This window comes from Papaver somniferum, chromosome 7 (assembly GCF_003573695.1).
Source record: "Papaver somniferum cultivar HN1 chromosome 7, ASM357369v1, whole genome shotgun sequence".
Taxonomy (NCBI): Eukaryota; Viridiplantae; Streptophyta; class Magnoliopsida; order Ranunculales; family Papaveraceae; genus Papaver; species Papaver somniferum.
In genome coordinates, this window is record NC_039364.1 from 15,790,287 (window position 1) to 15,814,248 (window position 23,962).

General features: G+C 40.7%; 1 pseudogene; it reads left to right on the plus strand.

Annotated features, from left to right (window-relative positions):
- The first annotated feature begins 1,153 nt into the window (after window positions 1-1,153).
- LOC113294207 lies at window positions 1,154-23,962 on the plus strand (annotated as a pseudogene).

The following is a 23,962-nucleotide window of genomic DNA, read 5'->3' on the forward strand; positions in this document are numbered from 1 at the left end:
ATAGATAGAGATATAGTAGTGGTGGAGCAACACTTGGTTCTTTTAGTACTTCTTGCTCACACAATTGCATAGGATATCTATCTGCTTTTATATAGGCTAAAATGAGCTTGGCTTCCAAGTATACTTCCCTTGGACTCCAAGTAACCTACAGTATTACTTGGCCGACTCAACTACTTTGAGTTCACATTGTCTAGATATTACTTGGCCGTAGGCTGTTCATGGTCGGTTTTGGTTCGGTTTCTAGCCAAACCAAAACCGAAACCAATACTATCGGTTTCTAAAAATCTAAACCAAACCAATCCATTAACCATTGGTTCGGTTTCCAAATGGTTCCAGTCGGTTTCGGTTTGTCCCAGTGGTTTTTGGTTAACCAATAATTATGTCAAACGACTCAAACAAAAAACAAATACACAAATTTACAGATAAAAAAATCGTAACTGCCGATAGTATTGGTTTACACAAATTTACAGACAAAAAAAAAAATCAAGAATAGTTAAAGCATACTCAAAATCTAGAGATCAAAAGAAGATATATAATATATCTTAATTTAGTTATTGACAAACAAAAAAGAAGGAAGAAGGGAAGTAGAAAGTCGAGTAGCAGCAGTGGCTGCTGTAGTTAGGGGCGGAGAAGGGAGGCGACTAAGAGGAGGAGAAAGAGGGAGAGTATTATAATGAAATATTAGATTTAGGGTTTCTATTTATCCTCTAAATCAATGGGTAGATTCTAATACTTATAAATCAAGGTAAAAACTAAGTTTAAAAATTAATCGGTTTTCCAATGGTTTTTGGTTCGATTTTAGTGGTCAAACCAAACCAAAACCAACATTATCGGTTTTCCACTTTCTACACCATAACCAATCCATTAATAAATGGTTCGGTTTGGTTTCTTCCTAATTGGTCTGGTTCGGTCCGGTTTCATCAGAAAACCAAAACCATGTTCAACCCTACTTGGCCGACTCAATATGAAAGGAAGAATTTTTTTTTTTGGGCTAGTTTTCTACTTTAGAACTGCTTCCTAATCAATTGCCAACTAGGGTTTCCTAATCAAGCAACAACTCAAACATCTATAAATATACCAAGTGCATGCTAACCCATTATTCTTTCATTCTTTCATAATATACAAACTGATAACGCCATTCTTCTTACCCCCATAGAGATTCGTTTGTAGAGAAAATAAAGATGAGTGGAACCGAGCCAGATTGGCCTGCTAAGAAAGTCAGAGAGACTTCTCTAAAAATTTTCCAAGAAAAAGATCATACATTCTGGCCATCCAGTCCTGTTGTCCCCGAGGATGATCCAAGCGTTCTGTTTGCTATTGCCGGCATGAACCAGTTCAAGCCAATTTTCCTAGGAACTGCTGATCCTGACAGTAGCTTGAGAAAGCTCAAGCGTGCTTGTAATTCTCAAAAGTGTATTCGTGCAGGTGGAAGCATAATGATCTGGACGATGTTGGCAAAGATACTTACCATCACACATTCTTTGAGATGCTTGGTAACTGGTCCTTCGGAGATTACTTCAAAGTTGAAGCTATTACTTGGGCATGGGAACTCCTCACTCAGGTATATAATCTACCTTCTTGCAGAATATTGTAAGATAATTTTTTATGAGATTAATTATCTTTATTGGGCCCATGTGAGAATCTTGATCATGACTAGGATATTACTAAATATATAACTTGGTTTATATAAGAAGTTAGATTCCTAATTAACCATCACTATTGTATCCAAGGAATTAACAACTCAGGTTAAGGTCAAGAGAGAGAAACCAAGACCTCCACAAGGTATTAATGTTGTTCCAAGTTGATCGATCAAGACTAAGGACTAGCCCTACAAGGTAGTTGTCATAAGCTCTATTCATATATTATTGTGTGATAATTATGAAGTTCAACTATTCTAAATTACGTATCTATAAATCAAAACTTATAGTTGGCATCTAACTAGTGTTTAGAACTCATGATCGTCCGTTAAGGATGTGCAATAATGTTGTCTTTTTTGTTTGTTTGTATTCAAACTTCACGCGCCGTCCTATACATCACGCTGTCATTACAGATCGTCATAGTCGATAGCATAAAATGAAATCCATGAATCAGGAATCAACTTATTTCGGCCGCACTAGTTTTTCTTAGGTTTCTTTGTTTCTTCTGTGCAAGTGTGGAAGACAAAAGAAATTATGACGTTGTGGTCCTGTCATTCTGGGTTAGACAATTTTGATTGCTATGGGCCGTAAGAGAATGTTTGGTTGACTTTTGTGACAAAACCACTCAGTTGAACGACATGAAGTGGCACTGACGTCCGTACTAAACTACCCGTTCCAATCCCCAGGATCCTAAACCCGTTATAACCCGGACCCAGTTTACTGTTCCAACCCGGATCTGGTTCCTTATTCGGATATGCACCTGTTTTGCTCTTGAACCCGGTTCCATATACATTGAATATCTGTTCTGGTGTGTACACCTGTTCTAGTCCTGTGTCTTGTGGCTTGTCTGTCCATATGCGGCCTTTACTCATTTTGGTTTTATGTGTACGTAGTAAGAACCAATCTAAAATAATGAAATTCATGGATAAACCTAATTTACCGTTGGCACTAATTGGGGATTAAAATGTGAACAGTAGTTGGGAAGTTTTTATTTTTATTTTTTATTCTTAAAGAAATAAATCCATTATTATGCTTCCCTTCATGAAAAGTCATTATCCGGACCAAATTGTTTTTGTTTTTGTTTATAGAATAAAATGATAATCATAACGGCTTTCTAAGCAAAACCAATTTGGATGATAGTTTTAAGAGATTATCAAGTGGACTTTACTAACAAAATACGATTCTATTATTATGCTTCCGCTTTATCGAAAACTAATGTACAATCGGAAATGATTTTTTTATCAAATTCATTATAAAATTTTATGAGTATAACCATTTTTTTTTCGCTATTGAATTTGAGCGTGCATTATGATATGATTTATGCGTATGTTCATTACGGTATGGTGTATGTTTATGTGTACTATGGTGTGATTTCTCTCCATTATTGATTTCTTTTATTTTTCTAAGGTTATTATGTCGATGCTCTTTAACTATCACCACAGTGATACTGAAGTATTTTTATTTTAACACTAATCATAATATTATTGCAAACGCGAATTCACCAAACCGTAAAGTAAGGTTTAGCGATTATTGAATTACCATATTAATTTATGGCATTATTGTTAAGTTGTTTGGCAATCACCATACTGATTTCAAATGATTTTTTTTAGCCATAAACGTTTACACTATTAAGTGCTTATAATATTGTTTTACTTAAATACATTAGAAAAAAAATTGCCCACGGGTGATTCGAGTTCACATGTTTAAGAAAACACTGAAGGATGTGATTTTTGGTTATACATTATGGATCTGAATCACTTTACGTCTTAACGAGTGTCTAGTGTCATTTCTCCTCATTTTCTAACTTGAGTACCAATTTTGACTGCATTTACTAAAGATAAAAGTTAAGATCATGATTAAGTAAATGTTGCATAATTTTTCTCTTATGAAATGCATAAAAGAATTTATTTTTTTTAACTCATTATCGAGTTGAGTAACCCATTATAGTTTTTTTTTTCTTCAGATTTTCATGAATATTTTATTATGTTCTTTTATCCAAAACTTATTGCATCCTCTATAAAAATTGAGGTATTACTTTTGGATAAATTTCTCCATATCTGTGAAAATATATGATTTTTATTGCCTATTCTAGCACTTTTATTTTATTTTAATCCACATTATGTCCCTTATCCATTACAATTTTCAAACTAACATCAAAATAAACGCATCAAAGAATTTTTTCTTAAATGAAATTTCATTATTGATTGATGCTCGATTTTGGGTTAAGAAAGGTTCGTCACGCTTGGATATTTTTCAACTAAAGGGTATTGACATTTTCACAACCTATATATATGATATGCTTTTGAATAAATATTTGTGATTAATGTTTTAGGGTTACTCGTAAATGTTTATAATCGACTAAATTTATGATCGGATCAAGTATGTCCATATCATTGAGTAGGACTGTGCAATATCACAAGAAAGGTTAGTGTGATATAGTTGCAATTATACATGTTTGTTGGATTTGTTCAGTTATCACCACAGTGATGCTAAACTATTATCTTGTAAGTATTGTATATTATGAGTCTTCTTAGTTTGATTTAACGATTAGAACAAACACTGCTCACAAGTAGTTTTGGTTCACACGTTTAAACAACCATTAAGTTTATCTAAATGTTTCATATACATGTAAAATAATAGCTACCCACATGTGACTATTATTCCGACGTATTAGGTTGAACATTAGAATTATTTTGGTTTGTTAATACATGATAGGACGAGATTCTCCCACAGGTGATTCTAGTTGTGGTATTAAACAAACATAATGTTGTGTGTATGAGAAGGTAAAATATGTACTGATGTTTTTCATGTCTCACATTGTTCCTTGATAAGGTTTTACCCACAGGAGAATCTTATTGAAGGTATGAAACTATTGTAAGTTTAATTGTCATTTATCTCTATTATAAATTTCATATTTTGTTCTTATTAATTGTTGATTATGATTATTTTGTAGACTTTTAATCGTCCATTTTTTGGAAGATAAAATTGTTTGTCACCTGATGATTTTTCGCGTTACCGTGTACTCTATCAATTGCATTATGAATCTCAATCCGTGGATGTTTTCTCGAATATTCATTATTGAAATTCAGAGGCAATTATAGAGAAACTGAAAATCATAAAGTCTGATAAAGGTGGTGAATATTGTAAAAGGTATGACAAAACATGATAATATCCTAAATCTTTTACATAGTATCTCCAAAAGTTTGGATTTGTTGCTCAATAAACAAGGCTAAATTATCCTCGGCATAATGGTGTATAATAAAAGGCAAAATTACACTTTTATGAAAATGGTTAGAAGCATGATGAGTTATGTATAATGACCACATATCAGTGAATGTATGTTCTTTCAACAACTGTGTAATTTAAATAGATTTCCGAATAAAGCAGTTTCAAAGACACACTTTTGACTAGAATGGTTGGAAACCTAGTTTAAATCACCTTTAAGTTATGGTTGTTCAGTTGGAGGTGAGGGCTCACATTCCAAAGAATGAAAATTGAATTTGGAAACTATTATTGGTTAATTCGTTTTCATAAGTAATCCAAATGGTATTGTTTAACGTTCTAACCGTAGTATGAGACTCATTGAAACTGAAAATATAAATTCGTTAATGATGGCATAATCAACGGGAGTGCATGGATATATCTGTTTAAGAAATCATGATAATGATCCCTTTATTTAAAATTTCTATAGATATTGTGAATCTTCTCATTATTAGAACATTAGATAATGAAAGACCACAAATTACTGACCTAATACTCCATAATATAAATACTGCCAATAAAGAAATTTTTTGATAACAACATGAACCAACATTAAGTAGGTCTCAACAGAGATTGAAAGAAAGTTATTCATGTTGTTTCAATGATTTTCTTACAAGAATTTATTACATTTTGATATGGAATGGCAAAGACTCGGTTTTCGGTTCACAAATATTATGTGTAATAAATTTGATTAATTGATTGATGCTATGTGAGCAAAAGTCATTGGTTGAAAGTCAAGTCTCTGATATTGTTCAATTGCTCGAAAGACATAAATCAGTTGTATGAAAGTGGGTCTTTCTGACCTAACACGACTGTAGTAGCAATGTTAAACGGTATAAAGCAAGACTTATTGCTAAAGATTTTACTCTGAAACGATGCATTCATTATAAATAAGTTTTTCTCTCGTGTCAAAGAAAGACTTATTCAGAATTATCATAGTATTATTAGTAGCTCGGTATGACCAAAGAGTTGCATTAACTAAATGTGAAATGGTCTTTATTAATGATAAACTGTAAAGAAAATTATGCGTGTCAATATGAAGGCCTCGCCTTATATGGATAGGAACATGTAGTCTGCAAAACTTAAGAACCAAAGTATAAAATTAAGCAAACTTCTTGAATATTATGTATCTAAAATTCAACAAGACCATTAAAGTTATCTGGATTTATATGAATTTATTATTGATCGGTGCATATACCTCAAGATCAGTGGGAGAAGTTCATAGTCTTGGTATTTTATGTTAAGACTTACTACCTACGAGTAGTGATCTTGACTTTATGCATATCTCTTATGATTCTAAATAAAGGATGTCAACGAAGCTTACCATGTGATAGTCACATATTGTATGGATTACTAAATCCCTCATGTAAAGCGTCTATCGAATATTCGAAGAATTTTTTGAGATAATAACACACATAGCAAATTTCGCTTCATTTCCGAATGAAGATATAAATTTAATATAATCTTCATTATGTCTCTAAAATGGAACATATAACGAGTTGTTGGTATGTTAGCATATATCTATGAAATCGAAGAACAAATTATGCCGAAGCTATCAAGATTTTGAGATACTAATCTTGACTTATGTCTTACATTAGTTACTCAACCCAATTAAAGTTGATTGGGTTTTCAGACTACAATTTTGCTGGATGTGTGGATTCTATAAAGGAAGAATCCCTTAAAATTAGCTCCACAATTGAGTTTGAATATGACTGCGAGACTTAGAGATTTAAGTTTGTCTCTATATTGCTGAAATTTATCGTCTTAACTTCGCAGCATTAAAGCACAATATGAATGCAAAGGGAACAAAACACATAAACTTGAGTATCCATATGTGAATTATGAATTTCAGAGAAATAAGTTGTTTATTTACCGTTAAGCACAATTATTTTTGCAAACGCACTTACCGAATAGTTACCATTTAAGACCTCTTAAGAAAAGTGTAAATCTTAGGTCTGTGGGAGTAACTAATTATTGAATTCAGCTAGTTTATGTGCTTAGTTTTGAATACTTATTGAGCTCTTATTAATGCAATTCTGAATATATTTCTGTATCCATGTTTAGTATACACTTATGTGGATGGATGAATGTTAACAGAAATAGTCTTTCATCTGAAGACATCACTGGACCATTATGATACTCCTCTTAAAGACCTAGTTAAGTAAGTTGTTTATGTTGTGGTACATGGAAGGGAACATGTTGATAACAAGACAACGTGCAACCGCTATGACTCGCATGAGTAGCTTGTTTAATCAAGGTATTACGTTAACCACTAATTTATTATATTTAGCAATTACGCGCGCCTTATGAATCCTATAGTTAACCATTACTGATAATCACATGGACCAGTGGGAGAATGTAAGATAATTTCTTATGAGATTAATAATCTTTATTGAGCCCATGTGAGAATCTTGGTCATAACTAGGATATTGCTAAATATCTATAACTTGGTTTATATAAGGAGTTAGATTCCTAATATATCTCTTCTTTGATGGACGGTCGAGATCTAAGGCTAATACTAAAACCCTAGGAACTTGGTCCTCTCTCTACCTATAAAAGGGAAACAGTAACCATCACTATTGTATCCAAGGAATTAGCAACTCATTACGGTTAAGGTGAAGAGAGAGAAACCAAGACCTCCACAAGGTATTAATGTTGTTCCAGGTTGATCGATCAAGGCTAAGGACTAGCGCTACAAGGTATTTGACATAAACTCTATTCATATATTATTGTGTGGTAATCAAGAAGTTCAATGATTCTAAATTACGTATCTATAAATCAAAACTGATAAATATATGCTACATATTTTGGTGGTGACGAGAAACACGAAGCTGATGATGAAGCAAGGGATATATGGTTGAAATTTTTGCCACCTGATCGTGTTTTGCCGTTCGGGTGCAAGGATAACTTCTGGGAGATGGGGATACTGGTCCTTTTGGACCTTGCACAGAAATCCATTTTGATAGAATTGGCAACAAAGATGCTTCTTGTTTGGTCAACAGTGATGATCCAACATGCATTGAGATATGGAATCTTGTGTTTATTCAGTTCAACAGGGAAACCAATCGCTCTTTGACACCTCTTCCTATGAAGCATGTCGACACTGGGATGCGTTTTGAACGCTTGACTTCAATTCTCAGAACAAAAACAGCAACTACGACACAGATATCTTCATGCCCATTTTTGATGCAATCTAACAGACCACTGGAGTTCGGACCTACACTGGAAGAGTTGAGAAGATGATGAAGACAACATCGACATGGCCTACAGAGTTGTGGCAGATAATATTAGAACTCTATGTTTTGCAATTGCTGATGGATCTCGTATAGGAAATCTGGGTCGTGAATATGTCCTACGTCGTATTCTTAGACGAGGAGTGCGCTATGAACGTGAAATACTTATATCTAAAAAAGGTTTCTTTAGTGGACTTGTTGGAGTTGTGGTAGAATTGATGGGGAATGTTTTTCCAGAGCTGAAGCAACATGAAGAGAAAGTTGTGAACACGTAAATCACGAAGGCATCTATATTTTCACAAACAATATTCGCACTCTAGGTACAGACTCACACTGATAATACAATGGCATTGATTCCTTGGCTCCAAACCTTCGGGTTTATCATAGCCTCATCCAATAACATCGAGAGGGGCGTTTACGTAGGGGAAGATAAAGAAAACGAAGCATAAAAGTAAAACTCATGGAGCGTTAGGCAAATATAAAGTGCTGAAATGTAAATAAGACTGGGATTTACGTGGTTCAACACTAAGGCCTACATCCACGGGGTTGTTGTTTCACTATATACTTGATGGTTACAAAGATAGTCGAGTGACTTTGAGGTTTACATAGATCCGTAAATGGTAAAGGACTAACTTACACTCACAATCTCTCTCTCCTTCCCTTCCTCAATTTTCCGATCCCCTTACTCTTGGTGGAGAGGGGGTATTTATAGGGTTAGATTGTGGGACCCATCTCCGAGGGCCGTTGGAACCTTTTCTTCTTGTGTTTTGTGTCCATCACGCGTGGGTCTTCGTTTATTACTTCATCACGCAGAGTCGTCCTCGTTCGTTCCACGGGTTGATCGACACATATGCTTCTCAGAGTGTTTAATGCGGGTAGTTGAGGCGCCTACTCGTGTCAGGCAAGTGTCTTCTGCCCCTGTCACATCCATGTCAGTTCATTTTCTCTCCACCGTTGATCTTGGCTTCTTTTGGATATGAGATAAAGTAACTCTTCGGGAGTTATCTGGTGCTCCGCAGTACATCGTGTTACCGGTACGTCTTTTTAACTTCTGCCCTTAGATTTGTTCGGGCAAATATCCAACGTCGGCGGGATGGGAATCTTAGCTGTGGGCACATGTCATCATGCTTTGATGACTTTGTCCGCATGCTTTCCACGTATGTTCCTATATACACGTGTTTGATGATGAAATATGTGCACACAATTTGCCCCTTTTCTTCAGGCTTGAGTGTTTAGTGGGAGCATTGAAGAAAACAGTCGTTACATATTCTTCCTCTCTCCTAATAACTTCTCCTAGAGACTTGGGCATTTTTCTTATTCGTGCATTAACTGCTCATTTAATGGGCACGTTTCCCATTCCTCCCTTAACTTCCTTCTCTTTCTTTCGAGTATATTAAGGAGGGGAGAAAAATTAATTTCATTCTCCTTCGAAAATTAATTTCATTCTCTGTCATTCTTTGTTCTTCAACCATTAAATTCTCTGTCTTAGCATTAATCACGCTCCCTCTTCATTGTTTCTGGTTTGTTGTCCTCTTCCTGCTGCTGTTTGTGGTGGTAAGGTTTCTTTTCTTTGTTCCTTTTGTTTTAAGCTGTGTTGGTTGTAAACTTTCTGTTGTTGATCGTATTTTAGCCTCCCCTTTCTGCTGCTGTCGTCCCTTGTTTGTGATGGAGAACCCTTTTCTAATGCTTGTATGCTAGTTTGCCCCTGTTCTTTGTCTCAAATCGTGGAGGCCATTGTTTTACGTGTATTGATTGGACTTTTGCGTTTGGGGTTTTAGGGTTTCTGTGTTATGTTGAGATGGACTGCTAATTTTGTGGTTTTTTGATATTTGGTGATGATCTTGTGTTTGTTTCTAACTTGTTTATATTGTATCTTTCGCATCCATGTCTGACCGTCCGCAGCTTCCTTATCAAACTCCGGGTTCTAGTCTACCGAGATCCCCTTCGCGCAGAGAGTCTCAAATGGATCCCCGTGGTATCAGATTTTCTTCTTCAGGGGCGAAGGACTCTCTTCCTAGGAAAGATGGTCCCTCAAAAAATCCTTCCGGGTCTCGAAACGCTGCCGATCGTGCGGTTTCTTGTCCTCGTGATGATGTTAGGTGTGCGCAGACACCTCCTCGTGCTGTTGCCTTTGATGTTCCTCCTCTGCGTTCAGTAGTGCCTGTGCAGCACCCTCTACCGCCGCCTCCAGTACTTCCTCTCAAAGGGAAGAACACCAAAGATTGTGTCCCGAGGACTGAATCGTCTAAGAATCCCTCTTTGAAAAGACGAGCTTCCGAGGCTTTTGTTGCTTCGTCCGACCCCGCGGAACAGGATGAGGCTGCCCCGGTGATACGCAGTGTTTCGGTCAGCAAGAAGAAAGTGACGTTTAAGCATATTGACAATGAAGTTTTCAAGGAAAAGCATGAGCTTCAAGCCTTCGAGGATCGTTTCTATGCCCCTGAGGATGATATTACTTATGAGATCCTCTCGAAGTATCAGTTTGACGAGTTCCATTTGTTGATTACGGTTGGAGCTTTTGAGGCGGGTCTTATGCTGCCGTTGTACAAGTCTGGCGACTCCTTCTATTACGATGTGCTTGATGGTCGTGAAGGCTCTTCTACCAATACTCACAGCCGTTCTGTGTCGCAATTATCGAGGAATTCTCTCCGTGCACTGAAGGAGTGTTATCTGCGGAGTAAGGGACAGACGACGATGACATGTTACGTTCCAAATCCCGCAGAGAGGGAATGGTATACTCCTGAAAACTTCAACATCTCTTTTGGTGATTACGTCAATAGTAGGAATCGTAAACCGTGGAGTGTTAGTCTTCGGAATCTCGCTGCTCCTCGGGGTGAAATTCGTCTGTTAAGTGAGGTCAGCGATGCCAAATTGAAGTATGTTCCAGGCACCGAGGGGTCTAGTCAGCGGAAACTTTTTCCGGCACGTGAGAGGATCAAGCGTGACCATGACTACGAGTGGCACGCTACTGTAATCGAAGTTGTTGGTCCTTGGGCATACGGTTGGATTCCCGGTCCACGCGGTTGGCGTCCTTCTGGGAGTAGCAGGCCACGTGAATCTCCTCCTGCTCGTTATGGAGATTTCTGTCCCTGACGTTTAAACTTCGCAGGTATGAACTTTCCTTATGCCCTCGACGTCGTTGAAGGAGACGAGGAGGAAGGTTCTGGTGCTATACTTCCACCGAAGAGTGCCACTACTGCTAAGGTATGGTTATTGCAGTTTCTGGCCGCGCCTGTTCGAAAGTAACTCTGTGGAAAGTAACTGTTCGGAAAGTAACTCTGTGGAACATGTGTTGGTTTGCAGGTTTCGAAGAAGAAAAAGATTGGGCCGAAGCAGTCTTCTACCATTGTGATGGGTGAGGCTGAGGTTCATGAAGAAGTTACCAGTCCGGTAAACGAAGAGTTTGCCGAGGATGAGATTTCTGATGGGGAAGAACGTACTGATACTTCCCCCCTAATGTCGAGGAGGAGATTGGTGCGGGTTTTGAAGGTGATGGAGGAAATAATGCCGCGGTAGCTGATGGCAGTGTTATCGCTGATATGTCAGTCCTGCTGGTGATGCTGCGGGAACTCTCCCCACCATGTCTCAAGAGTTCTTTTGACCGGGTTTATTCCGCAGGGGATCTCCTTGACGATGCTCTTGATTTTCCTGAAGACTTCTCTCTACTTCCCCCAATGATGATTGGGATGTGCTCGGGGGGTCTGGTAAGGAAGACGCTGGTTCAGGATGGAGGCGGGTGATCACGATGTGCGTGTTGATGCCGAAACTTGTGTTGATGAGGCAATATCAGCCAAGGGGAAGTCCGTGGTTGATTCGCCTTCTGAGGATTTCCCTCATTCGCTGACATTTGAGGGTGAGGACGCCATAATGGATTGGCTTAAGAAAAAGGGTTTGTTGTTTGTCCCTCATCCTGCCCCGGTGGTTGCTGGTGAAAAGGATTCCGATGCTTATACCCGTCGGATGATGGAACTGTCTTCCAAGGCGCGGGTATCTGAGATGTGGGGGAAAAGTTTGAGTGTTCCCGAAGCTACCCTTGTACCGGAGCCTCCTACTTCTGTCGAGGATATGATGGCCATAGCCGACGGTTACCAATATGGTTTTCCTCAGCAGCGTGTCTTGGAGGTAAGTCTTCGTACATATCTCTTCGTGACGATTGAATCCTTCGGTGTAATAATGTTTGCCGTTTTGATGTGTAGATGATGAGGAGTGAGCATTGTAACCATGTGTATCAATTCTTTAAGGCGAAATCTTTGAAGCTGGAGGCTAAGCTTCGTCACAGAGAAAAGGAATTATCTGCGGCTGAGGTAGAAATAGAAGAACTGAAAGAAGCCTTAAAGAGAAAGAAAGGCTGGGTGAAGCGGAGGCTGGGCTTCGTTCAGAGCTTGCTGTCGTTCGCGCTGAGTTAGAGCAAACTCGCGGCCAAGTTTCAGCTTTCACAGGTTTGATTCTTTTTCCTCTTTTACCCTCGCAGTGCGTCGTAATTCCTCTATATTCCTTAGTTGTTCTGTCTGAGTCTCCCCACCCTATCTCCAGTGGGTGGCGTCCCCGAGTTGATATGGCTTCGAAACGAAAGGGCACGGCAAAAATCTCGTATCAAAGAGCTGGTCGAGAAAATTAAGAGTGAAGCCAAAAAGTGGGACGCTCGGGCTGAGGTATGGCGCGCAAGGCATGTTCAAATGGTTGATATGCAGAATCTGTATAACCATGACCGTACTTTGTTCAATGGTACGCTGCTGTGGACACGTGAGAATCTGCGGGAATCCCGTGAGCGAACTTCATTGTTGGAGTCTAGGATACATCTTCTGGAAGAGGAATTACGAAAGGCTCGCTCCCTTCCTTTTCCGGGAGTTAATGAGAGCATGCTGTGTCTTACCAGAGAACGGGACGATGCCCGAGCCGAAGTTTGGGCTCTAAGCAAGGCCCTTGCTGCGTCTCGCGCTGAAATAGCACGTCTGGCTGAGTCTGAGAGAAATCTTGAAGTATGTATGTACAGACTTGGCAAAGGGGTATCAGAGATAAACAACGAAGTCAACCATCTTCGTCACATGGATTCGATGAAGCAGGTAGAACTAGATGCCAGTCAATTTACTCTCACCAACCTTCAACTAGATTATAAGAAATTATCCGCGGAATATGACCATCTTGATGAAGCGCGAGATGCGGTTGTTAATGAGTATGAAGAGGCTTCGGCTTGTGTCGAAGGTATAACTCTATTTCATCGAGTGTGATTGTGTCTTTTCTGTGCTAACTCCCTTGTGTTGTCTTTTTCAGAGCTCGAGGGACAACTCCGCGTTGCAATGAAAAATTTGAAAAGGCTCAATCTTCCTTAGCGCAGCAGGAAGAACAGACTAATCATTTTAAGAGTTTGGCGGCATCCCGCGAAGAGGCCGTTGGTGCAGCTTCTAAAGAAGTGAATCGTCTATCTTCGTTGTTATCCCAAGCCCAACAGCGGACGACAGTTATTATGCATAAGGCTCGGTGTCAATTGGCTGAGGAGACAAACAAGATGCTGGAGAAGATTGAGCTTGGCCTTAAGACCGAGCATGGCCTTGTGAAGAGCTATCCGCGTCGTCCAGTGCCTGCTTCCTTGCCTGGCTCCTCGGGACCCTCATCTGGTGGGAGCGTCCCTTCAACTCTTCGGAACAACCCTGCTGATGGGGCGGCATCTTCTAAGTAGAGACCGCGGCATCATTATCCTTCCGTTAGATTTTGCTAGTTTTGTAAAAAGAATATTTTTGATGTATTCCTTGTAAATTTTGATGTGTAATTTACAATCCATGGCCTTGCCGCTTTTTGTAACCAACCTTTATGAAATGGATCATTTTTTTGATATACCTGCAATATCAGTTTGTTGTTTATTTTAGGCATTGTGATGAAAGACGCTAAAAACAAAAGAGTTTTTTAAGTGTTTGGGTGCGATACCGAAGGGAGGTACCTTCGTGATCGGCTTGAGACCTGTCACCCCGCTGGCGAACCCTTGGCCAGAGGATTCCCAGACGGTGGGGGCCGAGGCAACGTTCTAGGATATGGGGTTAAAAATTTACATACACCCATTCCGTCGACCCGTGTTGCCTTAAGATTGGTTGGGTATCTCTTTCTGCTGGGTGCCTTCCCCCTGGTCTTTACACTGATGGGGGAGCCCTGAGAGATTGTAGATTAACTACTTTCCCCAATATTGTTGATAAGTTGATTTCTTGAATTTTAGGAAAGCTTGTTTGATTGATAGGTTGAGGCCTGCAATTCCTCGTCCAGAGATAGAAACATGTAGAGCGGTCACGCTGCCTTCTTCTTCTGGTACTCTTCACGCAGATGCAAAGCTGCGTTGCTCCTATGGGTAATATGGTTTAAGCCACTTAGCATTCCAAGGATGTCGGAGGACCTCGCCTTTCAGATTGCGAAGGTAATAGGAACCGCTTCCCGCAATGTCGTGTATTATAAAGGGTCCTCCCCACGTAGGTGCTAACTTTCCCCATCTTTTCTCGTTGATACTGTGGGATAGTTCTTAACACATACTGTCCCTCTACAAAATTCCGAAGCTTGACCTTTTTGTTGTACTCCCTTGCTAGTCTTCGTTGATAATTTTCCATCTTCTGCAATGCTGCTTCCCTTCTTTCTTCTAGGTCGTCCAATCTCTCTAACATCATGTCTGTTGTGAGATTTTTCTCCCATGCTTCGGTCTTTGTGGTTGGCATGAGGATCTCTTCGGGATGACTGCTTCAGCTCCATAAGTGAGGAGAAACGGGGATTCCCCGGTGGCAGATCTTCTTGTTGTTCTGTATGCCCATAACACATTATGCAACTGTTCACACCATCGCCCCTTATGTTCGTCTAATTGTTTTTTGAGGATAAGGGCGAGGGTCTTGTTGGTAGCTTCCGCTTGTCCGTTGCTTTGAGGGTATATGGGGGTGGACTTGTTTTTCCTTATTTTGAAAGTGTCAAAGAGCATGTCTATGTTTTTCCCCTGTAATTGTTTACCATTATCGGACACGATTTCCGCTGGTATGCCGAATCTGCAAATAATATTTTGGAATATGAAAGTAAACACGTCCACGTCTCTGATCCTGGCTAAGGCTTTGGCTTCCACCCATTTACTGAAGTAGTCCGTGGCTACTATCAAAAATCGTCTTTTCCCTGACCCTTCGACGAAAGGCCCGACGATATCTATGCCCCATTTCGCAAATGGCCACGGGCTATCTACAGAATTTAACAGTGTTGCCGGCGCGTGTATCTTTTTGGCGAAGCGCTGACATTCTTCACACCGTCGGGACATCCTTGCGGCATCCTGTATCATTGTGGGCCAGTAATATCCTTGCGTTTTTGCTTTGTCGGCTAGTGACCTCATGCCGCTATGATTCCCTGCGTCACCATAATGGATGTCGTTTAGAATTCGGTGCCCCTCTCTCCGGGATAAGCAAGTAGTAATGGCCCGAGGAAGGATTTCTTGTACAGGACCCCATCCCGGAGATCATATCTTCCTACTTTGGAGAGTATTTTCCTAGCTTGTTTATGATCCGCGGGTAAGCTTCCCTTTTCGAGAAACGCATGGATCACCGTTCTCCAATCATCTTCGTTGCTGAAGTCTTCGTCTTGATTTGCTCTTGACAGGATATCTTCTTCGTCAAAATCGTTATGGATGTCTTCTCCTATTGGTCTTCGATATTTTCTTCCACTGTATCTTGATTGGTAGCGAAGGAGAATTGAGATGCAATCGAAGGCTCGTATACCCTTGTTATTTTAATAGCTTCGACGCTTTTATCCTTCAGCATGGATGATATATATGCTAGGGCATCCGCATGCCTGAGATCCTTTCTGCATAAGTGCCGGAATTTGATGTTCGGAATTTGTGACGCCAATGTTTGGACCAAGGCCATGTAAGCTGAGAGGGTGTCATCGTACACATTGTACTCGAGCTCTATTTGCCGTATGACAAGCTGCGAATCACTTGTCAGTCTTACATCGGTTACCCCCATTTCTATTATTACACGGAGGGCATGTACGACTGCCTCGTATTCAACGATGTTGTTGGTATGCTCTTTGAATTCTAACCTGAGTGCCTGTACAATCCTTTCTCCGGTTGGGGTGGTGATGACAATGCCTATTCCTGCTCCTTCCTTATTTTTGGAACCGTCGACGAAGACTTCCCATTGTCTTTGACTCGCGGGTTCGAGGATATCCATTGGATCTTTGCTTTCTTCTTCGGCTTCTGGTATTCCCTTAATCTCTTCGTCGTTGTCCAGGGGGAGGTCTGCTAAGAAATCCGCCAAAACTTGGGATTTTCGAGAATGTTGAATTTCATGAATGATGTTGAATTGGTCCAGGTGGGTGTTCCACTTGGCTATTCTGCCCACTTTTCCCGCGCTTTTGAGGACTGCTTCCAGTGGTGCTTTGCATGGGACGCGGGAAGTGAGTTAGGAAGTAGGTTCTCAGCTTTTGAGTAGCCCAAACCAATGCTAGGATAAGTTCGATCTTTGTGTAGTTCCTTTCCGCAGAATTGAGGGTCTTACTGACGTAATAGATAGGCTGTTCTATCTTCGTATTGGTTTTGACCAACACTGCGCTGACTGCGTCTTCTGTTGCTGCTATGTAATGCCAAAACCTCATCAGGATCCGGTTTCTGCAGGATCGGAATTGAAGCTAGGTGTTCTTTGATTTTTTGGAAGGCTTCTTCGCATTCTGCGGTCCATTCAAACTTGCTCCCTTTTTTGAGAATATTGAAGAAATGTTTGCATTTGTCCGAGGATCGGGCAATAAATCTGCCCAAGGCTGCGATGGACCCATTGAGTTTCTGCACTTCTTTTAAATTCTTCGGGGACGGCATTTCTACTATGGCCTGAATCTTTACTGGGTCTACCTCAATGCCCCTTTTTGTTACCAGATACCCGAGGAATTTTCCCGAGGTGACGCCGAAAGTACATTTCTCTGGATTCACTTTCATGTGATGTTTTCTCATTGCTTCGAAGATATCTCTCAGATCCTGGTGGTGATCTTTGCGCAGCTTGCTTTTGACGAGCATATCGTCAACGTAAACTTCTAAGGTACTACCAATCCATGGCCTGAAGATAGCATCGACCATTCTTTGGTATGTTGCCCCTGCGTTTCGAAGTCCGAAGGGCATTCTAGTGTAGCCATGTGGGGTGTGTAAAACGCTGTGTGTGGCTGATCTTCTTCTGCCAGGGCTACTTGGTTGTAGCCAGAATGTCCATCCATGAATGACAGCTCTTCATATCCTTCTACCGCCTCTACCAGCTGATCTATGCTTGGCAAGGGATAGCTGTCCTTTGGACATGCCTTGTTGAGGTTAGTAAAATCGATGCATATCCTAACCCCTCCATTTTTCTTAGGAACGACGACCATATTGGAGATCCACGTAGGGTACTTGACTTCCTTGATGAAACCTGCGTCTAGTAGTTTCCGAAGTTCTTTTTCCACGGCCTTATGATACTCCGGTGCAACTTTTCTTATTTTTTGCCTGAAAGGTGGTGTGCCTGGTTTGATGCGCAGCTCGTGTTGGATTACTTTTGGGTCAATCCCAGGCATATCTCCTAATTTCCAGGCGAATACATCCGCGTATTCTTTAAGTAATTTGGTTAGAGAATCTTCTTTTTTCGTCCATTATGGTCCCTACTTTGATCATCTTCGGGTTTTCTTCCGTTCCTATGTTGATTTCTTTTACGGGCTCTACTGGCGTGAACACCGGCTTCGGATCCCCGAGAACTGGGACGTTCTTTGATTGCTATTTAGTATGTTTCTGTCCTTCGTTGGCTGCTGAAGTACTTGTCTCTGTGTTTAGGACATTATCATCTTTGGTCAAACCCCTTCCTGTAGTTTCCTTGAGGAACAGGTCTATGGCCTTCTCTTTCGCGGCTTCTTTATTTTAATTCTTCGGGTTTTTTGCTGCTCTTCTTGTTCGTTGTTGATGCGATCCTGAGTGGCTTGGCACTCCCTTGCAGAGACCCGATCTCCCTTGATTTCCATTACTCCCTCAGGTGTAGGGAATCTGAGATATTGGTAGTACGTTGCCGCCACTCCCTTGAGTTTATGTACCACTTTCGTCCGATAATGGCGTTGTAGGGGGATGGGGCGTCAACCACGCTGAATCGTGTTTCTACTTTCATGGGTCCGGCGTTAACTTGCAACACGATGTCTCCCAATGGCTTCGTGGGTGAACCATTGAATCCGTAGATGGTGTAATAAGAGGTCATCAGCTGTTCTTCATGGAGTTTCATTCGTTTGAATGCGTCGTAGAATAGAACGTTTACTGAGCCCCCGTCTATGAGGATCTTTTTGAGGTTACATCCGGCCACTGGTAGTGTGAGGACCAGGGGGTCGTTATGGTCTTCCATGTCCTCTTCGATATCCTCAGCATCGAAAATAATAGGCGAGTCCATCCACTCTTCGTGCTCGTCCACCTCTATCCCATCGATCTTATACAATTCGCAGCGGTCTTCGAACTGCTTCCGTAACCTCTTTCCTATCTGTGCTGTAAGTGAGGGCCCTGCGGCTTCAGAACACGAAATGGTGTTGATTGTGCGGTTCCCTTCTGGAAGCTGGACTGGCTTGGTTCGTTTGGATCTATCCTCGGCGACATCCTTTCGTATGTAATGTTTGAGCTCGCCAGCATCGATTAATTTTTGGATCATTATTTTGAGGTTTTTACATTTTTCGGTCTGGTGTCCGTTGAAGCAGTGATATTCACAATAATCTTTAGACTTCTCGGTTCTCGAGGGCTGTTTTCCCTTAGACCATGGCCACTCCAGGTTTTCCCTTCCTTTGATCTCTCTCAGGATCCGAGCATAGCTAGCATTGAGCTTCGTGTAAACTTGATCTTCGAATTTTCGATCGCCTGTTCGTCGTTCGTCCCTTCGTTCCTTCCTGTCTTCGTGAGGCCTCTCCGCTGAACAATTCCTTTTGGCCCCATTGGTTTGTTCTGCTGAATTGGTACGGTGAGACTTCTGCGTGTATGCCCTAGGGTTTTCACGCTGGATTTCTTCAAGACGAGCGTGCTTTTCAATAATTATTCGAAGATCTCCCTCTGTCTTAGGTACGCTTCCATGAATCTCAACGAATAGTGGACTCATTCGGTCTAATCCCCACTTGTAGCAGTTGATACTTACCACCGGGTCCACACTCCCTATGGCTTGGCAGACCTTGTGCCATCTGTTAGTGTATTCCCTCGTGGTTTCCTTATAGCCGATTGCTAGCGAAAAGAGCTTATCCATTCCAGTATTAACAGCCTTGTTGTACATGTAAGTTCTTAAGAACTTTTCTGCGAGTTGGTCGTAGGAGTGGATGGAGTCTGGCGGCAGATTATCAAACCAAGACAATGCCGATCCCTTCAGGCTCGATGGGAAGTACCTACAGAGTACTGCGTCGTTTTGACTCCATCTAGCCAAGACACGGTTATAATACCGAATGTGTGCAGCGGGATCACTGGATCCGTCATAGCATTCAAATGTCGGGACAGGGCACTTGAGTGGAATAGGGGTGCTGGCCAGGCGATGAGTTAGGGGCGTGGAGTTAGCCTCTCTCATGACCTCTTCTAACCTTCCCCCGCCTTGTCTACTTTTTAACTGCCTGATCTCTGCCATCATTTCATCACGCAGCTCTTCCATCGCGCGGTGGTGCCCTACGCTCTTCTGCTCGTGATAGCTTGACTCTCCGTCGTTATAATCCGGGTCGGGATGCGCTACTACCCCTTGCCGCTTTTCCATTTGCTGCTACGATGACTCTTCGGTCTCGGTTTGGTTCTGGTGCCTTTGAACTTGCTTCATCGAGTTGTTGGCTCGTCTTTGTGCTTAGGGCAATCCGGTCTTTTAAATCCTGGTTTTCTCTGGCCAACAGAGCTACACATCTGCGTAAATCTTCTGGCTCTTCTTCAATTCCTCAAGCTCGGCCATCAATCGATGTGATTGGTTCGACCCCTGATTGGGAGTCCCAGCTCGTGCTACTACGGCAATGGTGCCGCCTTCTTCTATGGTTTGCACTAAAGGTGGGGGAGGTTCAGCTTCGATTGTCGGCATTTCCAGATCGGGCGAAGTGCCCATCTGCGGCGTTAGAGCCGCCGCACAGTTTGATTTTGCTCGTTTGTTGATGGCATTCCGAAGGTCGGGGGTGCGCGGGTTGGTGTGTTCTGGATTCATCCACCCTTTCTTTTGGTTGGTGAAATTGATTCGTAGCAAAAGTTTTGCTGGCTTCCGCAGCCTTTGGGGCAGCCGCTGTTGTACTATACTTTGTTGCCGCTGCTCTGAGGGCCGCGGCTGCGACGGAGTTAGCGTTCATAGGCGAAGTGATTTCCGCAGTGTCCTGCCTCTGACTGGTCATTTTGGCTTTGTCTCCTTTCTGCTTGCTCCGGGTGATGATCGGGGTTGTCCTTGGTGCTTCCTTTGACGTGACTTTGGATTTTCCTGCTTCCTGCATCTTTTCCATCGTGGGTCCTTTTGTCGCTTTCGTTTTCTTTCTGCACAAGGGAATTTCAAACAGCGAGAAACAGAAATGTCCGTGCGGATCGGGTTAGTTTACAAAATTCCTTACTCCAAGACCGGGAAAAACTGCCCGAGGGCCACAGAGAACTTTTAAAAATGCGGGTTCATTGAAGGTACGCGGGAACGTGAAAGGATCCCCTTGAAAATGCACGTAGATCTTTTTGAAATTTTTTGAAAGCGACCCACTGGAAAGCCAGGTCCGTACGAGATCTAAAAAATGTAAATCCATGGATCTAAGCGATAAATCTTTTAACCAGTTTAAATTGCTTCGACAGATACTGCCAGGACCATCGAAGATAACGGGTGCGTTTTTGAATATAGTAAAGTTAACAAAAGGTAAATACTGCTAGAGCTGATGAAATAGAGCAATCATATGCTAATTTAATATGAAATCACAGGATAAGATAAATCTTTTACCGGGACGAAGTCCCTGTTTCTAGCGCCAAATTGTGAACACGTAAATCACGAAGGCATCTATATGTTCACAAAAATATTCGCACTCTAGGTACGGACTCGCACTGATAATACAATGGCATTGATTCCTTGGCTCCAAACCTTCGGGTTTATCATAGCCTCATCCAATAACATCGAGAGGGGCGTTTACGTAGGGGAAGATAAAGAAAACGAAGCATAAAAGTAAAACTCATGGAGCGTTAGGCAAATATAAAGTGCTGAAATGTAAATAAGACTGGGATTTACGTGGTTCAGCACTAAGGCCTACATCCACGGGGTTGTTGTTTCACTATATACTTGATGGTTACAAAGATAGTCGAGTGACTTTGGGGTTTACATAGATCTGTATATGGTAAAGGACTAACTTACACTCACAATCTCTCTCCTTCCTTCCTCAATTTTCCGATCCCCTTACTCTTGGTGGAGAGGGGGTATTTATAGGGTTAGAGTGTGGGACCCATCTCTGAGGACCGTTGGAACCTTATCTTTGTGTTTGTGTCCATCACGCGGGGGTCTTCGTTTATTACTTCATCACGCAGAGTCGTCCTCGTTCGTTCCACAGGTTGATCGACACGTATGCTGCTCAGAGTGTTTAATGCGGGTAGTTGAGGCGCCTGCTCGTGTCAGGCAAGTGTCTTCTGCCCCTGTCACATCCATGTCAGTTCATTTTCTCTCCACCGTTGATCTTGGCTTCTTTTGGGATGAGATAAAGTAACTCTTCGGGAGTTATCTGGTGCTCCGCAGTACATCGTGTTACCGGTACGTCTTTTTAACTTCTGCGCTTAGATTTGTTCGGGCAAATATCCAACGTCGGCGGGATGGGCATCTTAGCTGTGGGCACATGTCATCATACTTTGATGATTTTGTCCGCATGCTTTCCAACGTATGTTCCTATATACACGTGTTTGATAATGAAATATGTGCACACAAAAGTGAATATTAGAGAAATTATCGAGAAAGAGGAAACAATTTTTGAAAAGACATTACTTAAGGGTGTGAAGGAGTTCAATATGATGATTGCTAAAGAAGTCCAGGGGAAGGTATTAAGTGGAGAGGATGCGTTTGTATTGTGGGACAGGTATGGGTTTCCTTTGGAGCTTACTTGGTGGATGACAAAAGAAAGAGGCCTACGAGTTGATAAAGAAGGTTTTAAGAAGAACGATTTTTTGGGACCATGGTTTTTTTGGGGATCATGATTTTATTTTGGGTAAAAGACGTTAAAAGTAAATCTAGGTCATCCCTTATCTAGATATTTATATTAATATCTAAATTATCCTCCTGATTAATTTTGGGTAATGATTAGTTAATATTAATAATAGTTAGTGTAATGATTAGTGAGATGATTAAGTTAAAGATAATTAGTGAGATTAAAAAATCATATAGGTTTTTTTTTAAAAGAAGTAGAATTATCGAGAAAGTAAAGTTAGAGAAGATGAAGAAGGAAAACATGAAAAACGATGGATTTTACCAACCACAACCGGAGGAAGGGTATTTGGGTACCCATGTATACTTCAAACTTAGATAATGTTGGTTGAATTGCTCCAAATTTTCAAAAAACTGTAAATTTTTATAGTAGATTTGGGCTTGTTCGGTTACGTTATGTGAAGAACAGGTTACCAAACTCATCTGAAAGTGTAGTTCGGTTACTTCTTTCAAACACGCAGGTTATCTAACTCGCTCTTTAATGGGGGTTTTAGTCATTCGGTAAAAAGACATGTTACCGAACTTTGTTTATAGGATTTACAGAGTAATGTTCGGTTGGTTCGCAAACTTTAACCCAACAACATATCTAACCGAACTACACATGTACGGAATTAGTGAAGAGTTCGGTTTGTCAAGATTTTTTGCGAACAAACCGAACAGGGTAGGCAAAATTCGGTTAAATCATAACTCAACATAGTGGGAAAAATAACACAGTTCGGTTACATTTTTTTTGTTTTGTTTGTATTATGGGTAGAGTTCGGTTACTAACTAGTTTTAGAATTTTTTGCGAACCAACCAAACACAATATATTGGTTTTAAATGAGGAGTTCGGTTAAAACTATTTTTTTCGAACCAACCGAACACAATATATTGGTTTTCAGTGAGGAGTTCGGTTAAAACTATTTTTTGCGAACCAACCAAACTCGGAGTTCGGTTACGAAAAAATAAATTCGTGATAACCGAAGTGTTCTTCGTGTTCTTGGTTTCAGAATGTTCGGTTACAAAACTAGTTTTTTTTAAAACTATTCCTAACCGAACATGACACTTTAACTTCCATTTAAACCATATTTTAATGATTTCTACTCAATTTACCGAATCATTTGATGATTTCTACTCAATTTACCCTATCAAAAAACGAATTAAAAACGATTGATGTGTTTTTCAATCGAACTAGGAACGTCAAGGAAAGAGAGAAGAAGAAGAGAATATTTTTTTTTTCTCAAAACTAAAAATATTCGATTCCCCTCCAATTTTGTTTTTGATTTTGATTTTGGTTAATATATTCATTTAGTTTAGATGTATATGATTAGATTTATATAGTTATTAGGTTAGTTCTAATTTAAACTAAAGTAAAGGTTAAATGTGTGTTTACCTAACTTTAGGACATCCCTTATAAGTATAGAGAGGTTGGTCTAATAAGACCATGGTCCCCAAAAAAAACATGGTTCCTAAAACAATCGTTCTTTAAAAAGGCAATGGAGGAAGCAAAAAATAGATCCAGAAGAGCCCATAATAAGAAAGTTGCTAACGCTATGGTCATGGATGCTGATGCACTTCAGAATTGCACAAGAAGGGAGTATCTCCGGTAGATGATAACTCCCGTGGCAGGCCCATTCTTCTTAATGATTTAAGGAAAATTCAGTCAACTATGAACAAACAAATAGAAGATAAAATGGATTTTATTTTATTTTGA